This window comes from Triticum dicoccoides, chromosome 2B (genome assembly GCF_002162155.2).
Source record: "Triticum dicoccoides isolate Atlit2015 ecotype Zavitan chromosome 2B, WEW_v2.0, whole genome shotgun sequence".
Lineage (NCBI taxonomy): Eukaryota > Viridiplantae > Streptophyta > Magnoliopsida > Poales > Poaceae > Triticum > Triticum dicoccoides.
Window position 1 is genome coordinate 30,815,702 of NC_041383.1, and position 11,956 is coordinate 30,827,657.

General features: G+C 43.5%; 1 pseudogene; it reads right to left on the reverse strand.

Annotated features, from left to right (window-relative positions):
• LOC119360322 overlaps positions 1 to 2,326 on the reverse strand; it is a 12,368-nt pseudogene extending 10,042 nt beyond the window's left edge.
• Positions 2,327 to 11,956: the final 9,630 nt, after the last annotated feature.

Consider the following 11,956-nt stretch of genomic DNA (forward strand, 5'->3'; position numbering starts at 1 on the left):
CAAGAAGAAAAGAGAGCCCGAGCCCAAGCCAGTATTTTCTGATGAGCAAAAGAAGTGGGCTAAGTCATTTTTGAGCACACCGTCCCAAGCCGCGAAGAATCTGCCTAACGACTATGCACGTGAACTTCGCAGGCAGGCACTCATGTTCAAGGAGAACAAAGAGCGGGAGAAGGCCGAAAGTAAAAAAAGCGGGAAACAAGTTGCCCAGCTCGGGGAACAAAGTAAACAATCGATTGCCCCGCTTATAGTGGAAGCCTTCTGTCCGGATGACCCCGAGATCATACAAGCTGCGGCAGCACAGGGATTGACTGTAACGAGTGCCAGAGAACAAGCGGCCAACTTAGGTATTACTCTTCGTGAACTGTTAGGCCTTGATGAGGCGCCAGTGAAGGAGGTAGTAATTACATATGTCAAGAATGGGCCTCTCGTCGAGCCTGCGGAGGAAAATGATCTACCTCCACAAATGAAAAGTCTGCTGAAATGGTACAAGGGTTACATAAAAAATAAAAACGCCAAAGAATATATTTATGCGGAAGTTAGACATGAGCATCACTTCAAACATTACTATGTACAAATTGAACTGAGTGAATTGTTTCAGCTTTTCAATCTGCGCGAGCTCGATAAATCTATCATCAGTTGCTACGTTCTGTAAGTGATTTATTAATTTCTACCCCATCTCGTTCATATTGCCTGCACTATATATATGTCCTAACTATATTGTTGTGTCCGCTATTATACATGCAGAATGAAGATTAAGGAATGCAGAGTAAGGAACATCCATGATGTTGGGTTCATTGACCCACACATCGTTAATGGACATGTGTTGGAGCGTTACCCCGCCGACGTGGAGGCAGACCTGTGGCAGTTTCTTACAAAGCAGGAACTCAAAAGTGATATTCTATTTCCTTACCATTTTGAGTGAGTGTTTCTGTCTTGAGCACATTCTCTTTTGTTTACTCCATGCATGGTATGTGGCCGGCTAATCGATGAGTTATGCATGACGTACTGTGCATGTATCGTGTCCGCAGGTTCCACTGGATTCTGCTAGTAATTAAAGTTAACACCTCAGAATATCTCGTCCACGACTCTGTGAATATGGATCCAAAGCTTTGGGGCGGCATGAGAAGAATGCTGCAGAAGTAATTATTTTCATTCATTTGCGCTCTATATCGATCGGCCTATTTCGTTCATTTCCTAATATCAAGTAACTAATTAATAACTCTCTTGTTCATTTAATTTTCTTTGCCTCGTAGGGTTTGGAGACGGTTCGTAGATACAAAGGTCGGTGAATTCAAAAAAGAGCTAGAATTCAAAATGTTAAAGGCTAAGAATGCTGGGGATATTCAGCCACCGGAGACCAATCTATGTGGATACTATGTCTGTGAGATGATCCGGAGATACACCTCTGAGCGGGTTCCGAGTGATACCAATGCTCAGAGGAATAACCTCCGGTGGATGCTTAGTCCAGAAGCTCGCTTCCGACCACTTCAAGAGGAACTAGCTGGATAGTTCAGCAGGGAAGTCCTCCATCCTAAAGGAGAACACTATTACGAGGACGTAGAACTTTATATGCATTAAATCATGTATGGAAACTTGTTCAAAATTGTATATGGTCATCCGATGATATTGAATATATATTGTATATTCCTCTTGAATTCTTTTTGGTTCTAATTTCAAATTTATTTGAAATTGTACATTCATATGCATGTATGTAGTACCGTAGAATATATGAAACTCCTTCAAAATTAAAATAAAGCACAAAAGAAATAAAACAATACAAATTAAACAGAAAACAGGTTTAAGGGGGGGGGGGGCTAAAACCCTAAACCTGCGGCGGCCTTTAGTCGCGGTTGGCCAGAAGAACCGCGACTAAAGGTCCTCCGCCCCGACGGCCACCTGGCGCCCACGTGGACGGGCCTTTAGTCGCGGTTCTTAAGCAACCGCGACTAAAGGGGGGGGCCTTTAGTCGCGCACGGTCTGTCGCGGTTGCGCAACCGCGACTAATGGCAGTTGCGAACCGCGACCAAAGGCCCTTTTTCCACCAGTGCTCATCGCAGAGCGTGGTGACAGCGATGCCGCCAGTGCTCCCGATACACAGCGCCCCAATCCATCCAGGCGTGACGTACGGGGCGGCGGTGAGGAGCACGACCAGTAGGAGCCCTGTGGAGAGGAGCAGCGGGTAGAAGAAGGCCGCGAGCGCGAGGAGGCTGTGGTAGAAGAAGAGCAGGTAGGTGGCATGCAGCGGGTGGGCCGCGAGGAACGCGGCAGCGCCCGGCAGGTCGTGGAGGACGCAGAATGCCAGCACGCCACTGTCGATACGCGCCATTGTCGCCCTCGTTTTGCTCCACCACCCTCGCGCGCATGGTCTGCTCATCGCTAGCTCGATGGCTACCAACACGTCGCCACTGCGCCTGGGATGCTCTATTGTTGGCAGCTAATAAAGCGGCCGCTCATTGCCGGAATGACACTTACATGGTTGCTTAACACATCGGGGAAGCTATCATATGAAAGGAAAGCTCATGAAATTCATCAACAAACATTTGATACAAAGATATGTTCAGTTCAAGGCATTCCATAATGGTCTCGTTTCTTTACCTGTCATAATGGTCTCTTATTCTGATATTTATTTGCATGATATTGTGATCTTCCATCACATGGACTATTATCTCTTCATTCACCTTGCTCTCATAAAAATATACGGAAGCACTGTATGATCTATTCTGTTTCCACTTTGTGTAAATGCAAGTTCAGGGTCAAGGACAAACCTTTTTTTTAGTTGTGTATGAGAAGAAAATCCCTGGTATCCTCCCTCCACGTGCCCTATTAGCAATAGATGTTCTATGGCCCACCATCATTTACTGGTACACTATGATGCACCATGCATGATTTCGGCATTCCGCTCAGAAGATTCAACACAGTTTACACTGTAGAGCCCTTCCTAAGATACCCATATATACCTCACAAGTTCAAGCTTTCTTCTCCAGATTTATTAGAATCATACTATCTTCAAGGTGAGCTAGGAAGAGGAAGAAATATTCTAAGAGCAGTGAGAATGGGAACACGGAGGAAACCCCGAGCTATCTGTCTGCACCTCTGAAACTAGAGGTGGATATTTGTCTCAGTGTTTCCCCATGCCTCCCATTCCTATTGTTCTTAGGTTCTCCTTCCCCTTCCTTTTAGCTCACGGAAATGAGGTCATGCTGAAAACTTAATAAACTTATGTGTGCAAAGCTTAGATCATGAGGCCTTGAGAGTGATCGAGTAGGGAAAGGGAAGCCATGAGTATCTCACAGCGATGGGCGTGGGAACATGGAGGAAAGCCTATACTAGTTGGCCTCTAAATTTAGGCACCAAGATTATTTCGTGATTTCCCGATGCCTCCCATGCCTATTGTTCTTATGTATTCCTTCCTTTTTCTATTTTCATGCGCAACTATCAAAACAAATGTGCACATTTAGGTTTAGATGATCGGGTTGTGAAGGCGAGTTAGGAAGAGGAAGAAAATGAACATCTAGGACCATTAGGCATGGGAACATGGAGGAAGGCCTAAACTAATTATTCCAACTACAACTAGGGTCATACATTTTATTCGGATTTTTGCCGATGCCTCCCAAGCCTAATGTTCTTAGGTGCTCCTTCCTCTCCCTTATGATCCGCAAAACTAATGCAAAAGTAGTGACAATAGATATCTTCATGACATAAATTTCAGTTTTCTAGTTTTGCTTGTGTTTTGGTTATATTGATTTGTTCCTTTCACTGTTTGTTTGGATAACTTATGTTTTTTCTGTTGTATTTGGGCTTCTATTTTTTGTATACTTGGTGCCCTCGTGACATCTTCGTTTAATAAAAAACAATCATTTGGGTGTGTGTTCAAGGAAAAGGACATCTACCATAATGTGCTTGGGCTAGAAAGTTACTCATATCCTTGGCGTCATTTGATTTCTTACAGATAACTTGACTCTAATCATTTCACAAAATTTAACCCAAGTTATAAGCATGAACTGTGTGGCACATAAGAAAGATATCATGAAAATGGGGACGGCCAATTATAACTGGTGAGGACAAATAGGAACAACTCACAATACATAATCAATTCACGACCTTCTCCTTCTGTGCAAAATGCACCCCCTTCCACGCGCTCAGTCTTTGCCCGCGGCACGTTTTCCCGGCCTCAGCGAAGTGGTTTCTCCTTCGCGTTGAGTGGGCGAGTGAGGAGGAATGGATTCTATTCCACTCGCCCCCTGCCTGTTCCCATCCAAAAAAATCAAAACCCTCGTCTCTGACGAAGTCGCCATTCGTGGTGGCAGCGCCATGAATGTCTTCTCGGGGCTTGCTGACAGTGTGTGGTCTGGAAACGACATAGGAGTAGGGGTATAGGCCCATGACTTGGGATCTGCAGATGTCGGGGCGCGGCTGGAGCTGGCATTGCACAAGATGGTGGTATGCCACCTCGTGCAGATCTACAGTGGGCCCGACGTTTCAATTTGAGTCTATCTCCCACCACAACCGCCTCAGGCTCTTCATCTTCGCCCTAATGTATGTGTCTCTCGCTCCTATGCTTATGCCCCTGCCACTGTTGTCCATGTGCTCTCACTAGTACCATTTTATTTTGCCATGTCTTAATCATGTGGGGGATTAACTATACCATTATCTCTTAGCCTCAATGCATACAATAATTAGCATACAATGGCAGAATGGGTTACTTAACTCTATGGTTGAAGGATCCATCTACGATCGAGCATTCAATAAAGCATCAGTTGTCTGTCGTTTACTTGATTTTGGTATTGCAATTTCTTAATTAGTACCTGCTATATTTTCTATGATGAACTTGACAGTTGATGCAGTCACATTATCAATGATGCGGTATGGCCTAGCCAATGGTACCCTTGTTAGTATATCTATTTTGAACTTGGATCTAGGGCGTGTTTGCCGGTACATTTTCCATTGATCGGTTGCATGTGATTGGTTTACTTGGTTTGGTATTTACGGTTATATGTTGCTAATTTAATGGCCTTGTGTGTATTGCATTGTCGGTTGCCCTTTCTGGTGTCCCTCCCAATGCATCATTTTCACTCACGAATGTCTTAAATCATACATCATTCTTCATGTAGTCATGCGAGCATATTTTGATTTCATAAAAATATATTAAATTCATGAACATTTGTTGAATCCGCAAACATATTTTTAAATTCTTAAGGATTTTTCAAGTGCACGAACATTTTTCGAATCTGTGAACAATTTTCAAAGTCACAACTATTTGTTGAATTTGTGGACATTTTAAAGTCACAATATTTTACAAAAATAATGAAATTGTCCAAATTAAAAAAAATCTTGGACATCTTTCCAACTTCGTGAACATTTCTTCAATCTAATCATTTATATATATATATATATCTAAAATGTATGTGAATAAAGATAATAATGTGTTAGGATACGTAAGGAAAAAAATGGCATAGGTTGAACAATGATGGGTGAGCGTCAAAAGTGGGTTGGCCCAACACAAGGGGTAATGAGAATTGTGTGTAGGCGATGCCAAGTTAGCGCTTGCTAGAAGCGATACCTAGCAGCGCCCAACTCCATTGGGTATGTTCAGAAAATAAGCTTGTTTAGGGTTACAGACCAAGCTTCCCTCGAACTCTAAGCTCGTTTCAACCTTCAGAAGGAATCCAATATGGAAACAAAAATGCATCTATGTTACCTCAATTAGGATCAAATTATCCAAACTACTACTCCCTGCATAAACTAATATAAGAGCGTTTAGATCACTAAAATAGTGATCTAAACACTCTTACAATAGTTTACAGAGGGAGTACTATATTAGCCAATTAGACATTAAAGAAGGAAGCCACTCAGTTAAATATGAAATTTTGAGACAAACTGATAATTAGCCTGGAGAGAAGCCTAGAATTGTTGAGCCGTCTATATCAGTGCTTTTAAAATGGAGAATTGACCCATCTAACAAAATCTGGAGCAGAGTTAGCTACTATGTAACAAACAAATATCTACTACATCTAGCCTTGTACTATGGTATGGAGCAATACCATCACTGTACCATATATGCAACTAAAGTCAATGGACACATTGTTCAAAACTGTAGATGTTCATGAAAATAAGTTCGCATATATATTCGCACACAAAACGATCATGTGGTACACCATCAGAACTATCGAGAAATTGTGCACGCATTGAACCATACCAAAAAAATCTGTAAGTAGAATGTCAATAGGAAAAATATTTAACTAGCTTTAGATAATTTTAAGTATGTTTGATAGTGAAGATTGCTCGAGTTACTTTATCATGTGAAAACTATGTGTCAATACATCTTTCTGACAGCCAAGTGCATACATTACAAAATAAAACTATGTGTGGATACCACTTTCTCACTGCCAAGTGCATACATTACAAAAATAATGCAATAATCCAATTTTACGCGTTCTTGATCTAGTATCCAATAGTTTAAGCAGTCTGCCAAAACTAAAGCCAACAATGGATCATGTTCACCTGATCACCCAATGAGGCAGATAATATTAGTAACATTTATTTTTCTACAATTACTTTTAACCCAATATGTTCGTTGCTTTGATGAATTCCTTATAGTATGAAAATTTTGGGTCGTCTTCCATAAATTTAGACACACTTCCACAATTACACTTGTGACTCAAGCAACTAAACCAATGCACCTACTGCATGCTACACAATAGAGTATAGGAGTCAATGATAGTGTGGACACATAATAGTCAATGTAGGATAGTGTAGCCATGGGTTTGTGACTTCATAAAACACAACCTCTTTATTTGCAGATTATAAGAAGGGTAAGGAAAGGGATCCACTCTCTCAGATGCTTGTTAAGAGTGAGCGGGGAGAGTGGAGAACATTACACATCACATGTATGCACAAAATTGCCACAATAATCGTACTTCACAGCTTATTTGACAAGGAACCTTCAGCTAACATCTCGTGAATTTTCAGTCTAGTCACAAACGAGCACAATTAATTTATATTTTTATGTTCCAATTGAAAATAACTAAGCGAATCATGTACCATATATGTTTACTCGGAGTTCAAACACAAGACTTCATTACATTTATTTAAGTAACAAAAGAATAAGCATAAACCAAGGACCACAATGTTCATCCTAAAGTTTATGTACATACAGGTCGAGGATAAATATCTTGATTTGAGTTGTGCATGCATCTGTTGGAGCAACAATTATTTCCCAGACATGCTTAAATTGAAACCCACAGGATGAACTATAAGAGCTTTAATATTCAGCAGAGCTTAGCTTTGTCACCGCTTCACACATTTTACAAATGATATGTAGATGCAACTATGGAAATGAATATTGGGCATACTCTCACAATTGTCATCCCTCAATTTGAATCCATGCACAGCTAGAATGCGTGCTGCATAAATATAGAACATTGGGCATACATTCAGTTTTACAAGTGGAGAATTAGATATATGCTCAAAATTTCACTTATGGGGCACTAAAATTACCAAAACTGGATGTGAACACATTTGTGTTCACAGAATAGAGAGTCGAAACTGAGCAACCACTCCAGAAAGTTGGTCTCGCTAGAATCTGAATTCTTCAATTTGTGCTCATTCTTACTGAACTGATCCCAATACCTCCCATGCCCGACGGCTGCCAATGACATGGTTGTGTTGCTAACTGATTCACCGCACTGACACACATGACATTGGTAACTGTATGGAAGCTGTAAGTTACCCACTCTGACTGCTCCATGGGTTCACACTAGCTGCTCCATTGGTTCACACTAGCTGCTCCATTGGTGTGTTATATATATGGGCTGAAATCAGGATTGGTCCTACCGTGCATTTACGATTTCATTATGCACAATTACCTACCTAAGGAGTTCACCCTTCTCATAGTTACCACTTTGGGAAAAGTTAAATAAATTGAACGTAGGGAAAGGAGGTGCGTGGATGCCTTCTGAGTACAACAACGATACGTAAATGAACATGTATTTTGGTTGGTGCAAACATGGCCGAGCAGCAACCCTGATAAGTAGTGGTAATCATATATACAACAAATATATGGCCGAACAAGGAAATAGAAAAATAACTGGACGTTTCTTGTTATGTCTTGTGGATTCTACTAAAATGGGAAACACATAAATGGCAGATAGTTATTGTTTGGACTCTCTACATATGTTTTGCGGGAAACGGTTTCTTGATAAGAAAGAGATCGGCACAATTTGTCTTTGACTTCTAAACTTTTTCTAAAATACAATCCAAAGATCTTCCTAGCGTCACTAAGGAACAGGGTTTGAACTTTTTTTGAAAAGGAGGATTACCCTCGGCCTCTGCATCAGTATGATGCACACAATCATCTTTATTGATTATGCACTAGAGCCTGAAAAAATGAATACAAGGATTAACCCAAAGCCACCTTCTAGGCGAACAAAGTCGCTACACCTACAAGTATACAGATGTACCATGTCCGCACAATAGACATGATCTAATCCAGTGGCCATAAGACCACCCGGTCTAGGCGTCTAAGTATACAGATGTACCATGTCCGCACAATAGACATGATCTAATCCAGTGGCCATAAGACCACCCGGTCTAGGCGTCCCATAACGTGCACTGCCCGCGCACGCTCTAGGATCTGCCGCGTCCATCTTCAGTCGTCCCATCTTCTGGAGGAATCACTGCGTAGAAGTTGCCAGTCACATCTGCCGTTGATGTCACCACGATGCCAGACAGTGCCAGCGCCATGCACACGTCCATCTAGATGCATCTGTCGCCGAGGCTCTATTACACCATGCTGCCGAGACCCTGTGACACTCCAAAAATTTTTGTGGTTTTTTGTTTTCAAAAAAAAAAAGAGAAAACCCTTTTTGGTTTTGGGCTTTTATTTGGTTTTGATCTTTTCTTAGTTTTTACCATGCCTCCTATGGTAAAAAAAAATCCCATAACCCCTCCTTCCACTTTGGTTCAACCCAAACATTCTGTCCAAACTAATAAAATCCATTTTTGGATTTTATTCCATTAAATTCTTTCCCCAAAATAATTTTGTCCTTCATTTGGAGCCTAGGTAGTTTGCAAAGCAAGTACCTTAATGCATTTGATTTTTGACCTCAACTCAACTCCTCTGGATAGTCCTTTGTACCCACAACCAAGAACCATCTTGATCCACTCTTCTTCTTTTCAAATATTTCAAGTTTCACTCTCTGCAAGTTTGGACCAGATTTGCCAAATTTGGTGAAATTCATATCTACACTTCTCCAAAAATTCCACCAAAATTCAGGCAACCCCTAGCTGCAATGAGAGACCACTCCACCAAAAACCAGCTCAAGGAAAAATCCCCACATGCCTAAATCATATTGTCGAACACCTTGCATGCACTAGTACTGTTCATATTCAGTAAATTCAGATTGCAGTGCCGTTTCTCTGTCAGAGTTCAGTCACAAGTCCACGATGCACTTGGCACGTTGCTCGCAGCCTATCCTTCTTGTCCGGAGCTTCACACGCGTGCTTGGCGCGTTCCTGGCGTCGGTGGCGCCCTGGCCCGCCTGCGCCGGCGTGTCTTGCGGCGGCAGAACCACCGTAGCGGCCGACAGGGAGCAAAACTGCGGCATAACGCCGTTCGGCGCCGCCCAATCCTCCTGGTAGCTCCGCGTGGCCATCCCCTTGCCAGCGCACGCATGCGGCACCGTCGCCGTGGCCTGGCACGCGCAGAGCGCGTTCTCTGTCGCCGACGTGCCGTGCGGCCGTTCCGTCGAGGACAGGCCGTAACCAACCCTCCCGTGCTGAGTTGGACACGGGAATGACACCAATACTCCACCTAGACGATGCTCAAGCTCCTAAGCCAACCGTCCAGCCACAGCGCCGCCGTAATCACTCGCCGGACTTATCCGTTCACGGCAACCGCCTCGGGACGGCTATAAAAAGCACCCCCCGAGCTTGCTCTCGCCCCCGCATAACTCCACCACCTCACCAGACCCCGCCTAGCCACTGGAAGAGCCTCGAGGGGCCTTTCTTCCTCGACTCCGGCCACCTCGTTCCGCCTCGGCCTCCACCTCGATTCACTCCGGTGAGGCCGTCTCCGGCGCTCAAACCTCGTCAGCAACCCTCTCGGGCAACTAAGAGTCTAACCCCCACTCCAATTTGATCTTCACAACTCTCTCCGGCGAGATCCACGACTGCCCGAACCGCCGTCCGCCGGAGCAAGGGCCGCCGTCGACGTGGTGCTCGCCGACGACCTCTACCACCACCCACAGACGCGGAAAGGTGCACTGATCACGAAGGTAACCCCCGATCACCTTGCCTCGCCGTGGATCGCCGCCAGGGACCACCGCACCTCTCGGGCACCGTCACGCTCTGTTTCCCTCGTTTGAAAATTCAAACCTGACTGGTGGAGCCCGCCTGTCAGTCTCTCAGCCGTTTCTTTTAAACGAAGCATTTTCTATACTTTTCTGCAGAACCCCCTGGAAACTTCCTGTTTCATTACAGATGGGTCCTTGGACCAAAACTCTTATAACTTTTAAACAGAAAATGGTTTTTGATTGATTCTTTTTCTGTCATCTTTATTTTTCTGTCTAGTTTTTTTTCATATTTATTGGAGAAATATTTGGAGTACTTTTCTATACACTCACGGTATTTACGTTACGTACGTATTTTTCTTATACCGTAGATTCCGGAGGAAGCGACGGAGCCGCAAACTTCGCACAGTTAGACTCCGACTACTCTGAACCAGGCAAGCATGTTTGAACTATTGATATAATGAAGTGTTTGTTAAATGGTTGCATTTTAGGAGTTTCATGGCATGTTGATGAACATATCATAGAATGTTATATTTCATGCACAGAAGTGGAAAGTAAGTTTCGGAAAGCCATATGTTGTTGGATACATATTGGCAAGGCCATGAGATGGCATGAGGATGGGTAAGATGGCAGTGTTGTGACATGCCAGTCTTATGCCAGTCCATTTGACAGCAGTATCATCATGAGCAAATCATATTCCCATTCATTTCCTTCCTGTGCTGCCACATGTTTTCCGCAAGGAATATGGCGTAGTAAGTTGCAACCGTTTTCCTGGTACACACCAAGTAGAGAGGCCGGGATGAGGGTTCCATGGCCCTGGATTAAATCCCGTCATCCGGTCAGGGGGCATGGGTGTTTCCGGTTGGGACCGAGAGGGGGGCACCCCTTAGAGCGCGCGTATAGAAATTTGATCCCATGCTATTCGAGGTTGTGGCCTCCCCGTCTCAAAGTTTTTCTTGGACGTTGGCTAGGGTGATTCCTGGCCTCGTGAGGTGGAATGAGTGTGTACTAGTTAAATGTGTTTCTTCTGAAATACCGTAAACGGAACTAGTCCTTCGTGACTACGGAAATCCGTTGGCTGTGGATAGCGAGTACAAACTCTACAGAGTCACAACTCCTTTAAATCATCTTGTACTTGTCCAAGTACTGTATTCATCTTATCTTGTCAGGTATCAGTCTCAATGACAAAACTCCGGTGGACTACCTGGGCGATAAACCCGGTTAAAAGATTATTCTTGTGGATGAACTAATATTTGTTATTTACATTTGTCATAAGCCCTGTCTGTGTTGTCGCTCAGACGCCCGACGGTGGCATACCTGTTATTTACATTTGTCATAAGCTTTGTCTGTGATGTCGCTCAGACGTCCGACTGTGACATTTCTTTTAAAGCCCTTTATGTGATGTCGCTCAGACGTCCGACTGTGGCATTTCTTTTAAAGCCCTTTATGTGATGTCGCTCAGACGTCCGACTGTGACATTTCTTTTAAAGCCCTTTATGTGATGTCGCTCAGACGTCCGACTGTGGCATTTCTTTTAAAGCCCTTTATGTGATGTCGCTCAGACGTCCGACTGTGGCATTTCTTTTAAAGCCCTTTATGTGATGTCGCTCAGACGTCCGACTGTGGCATTTCTTTTAAAGCCCTTTATGTGATGTCGCTCAGACGTC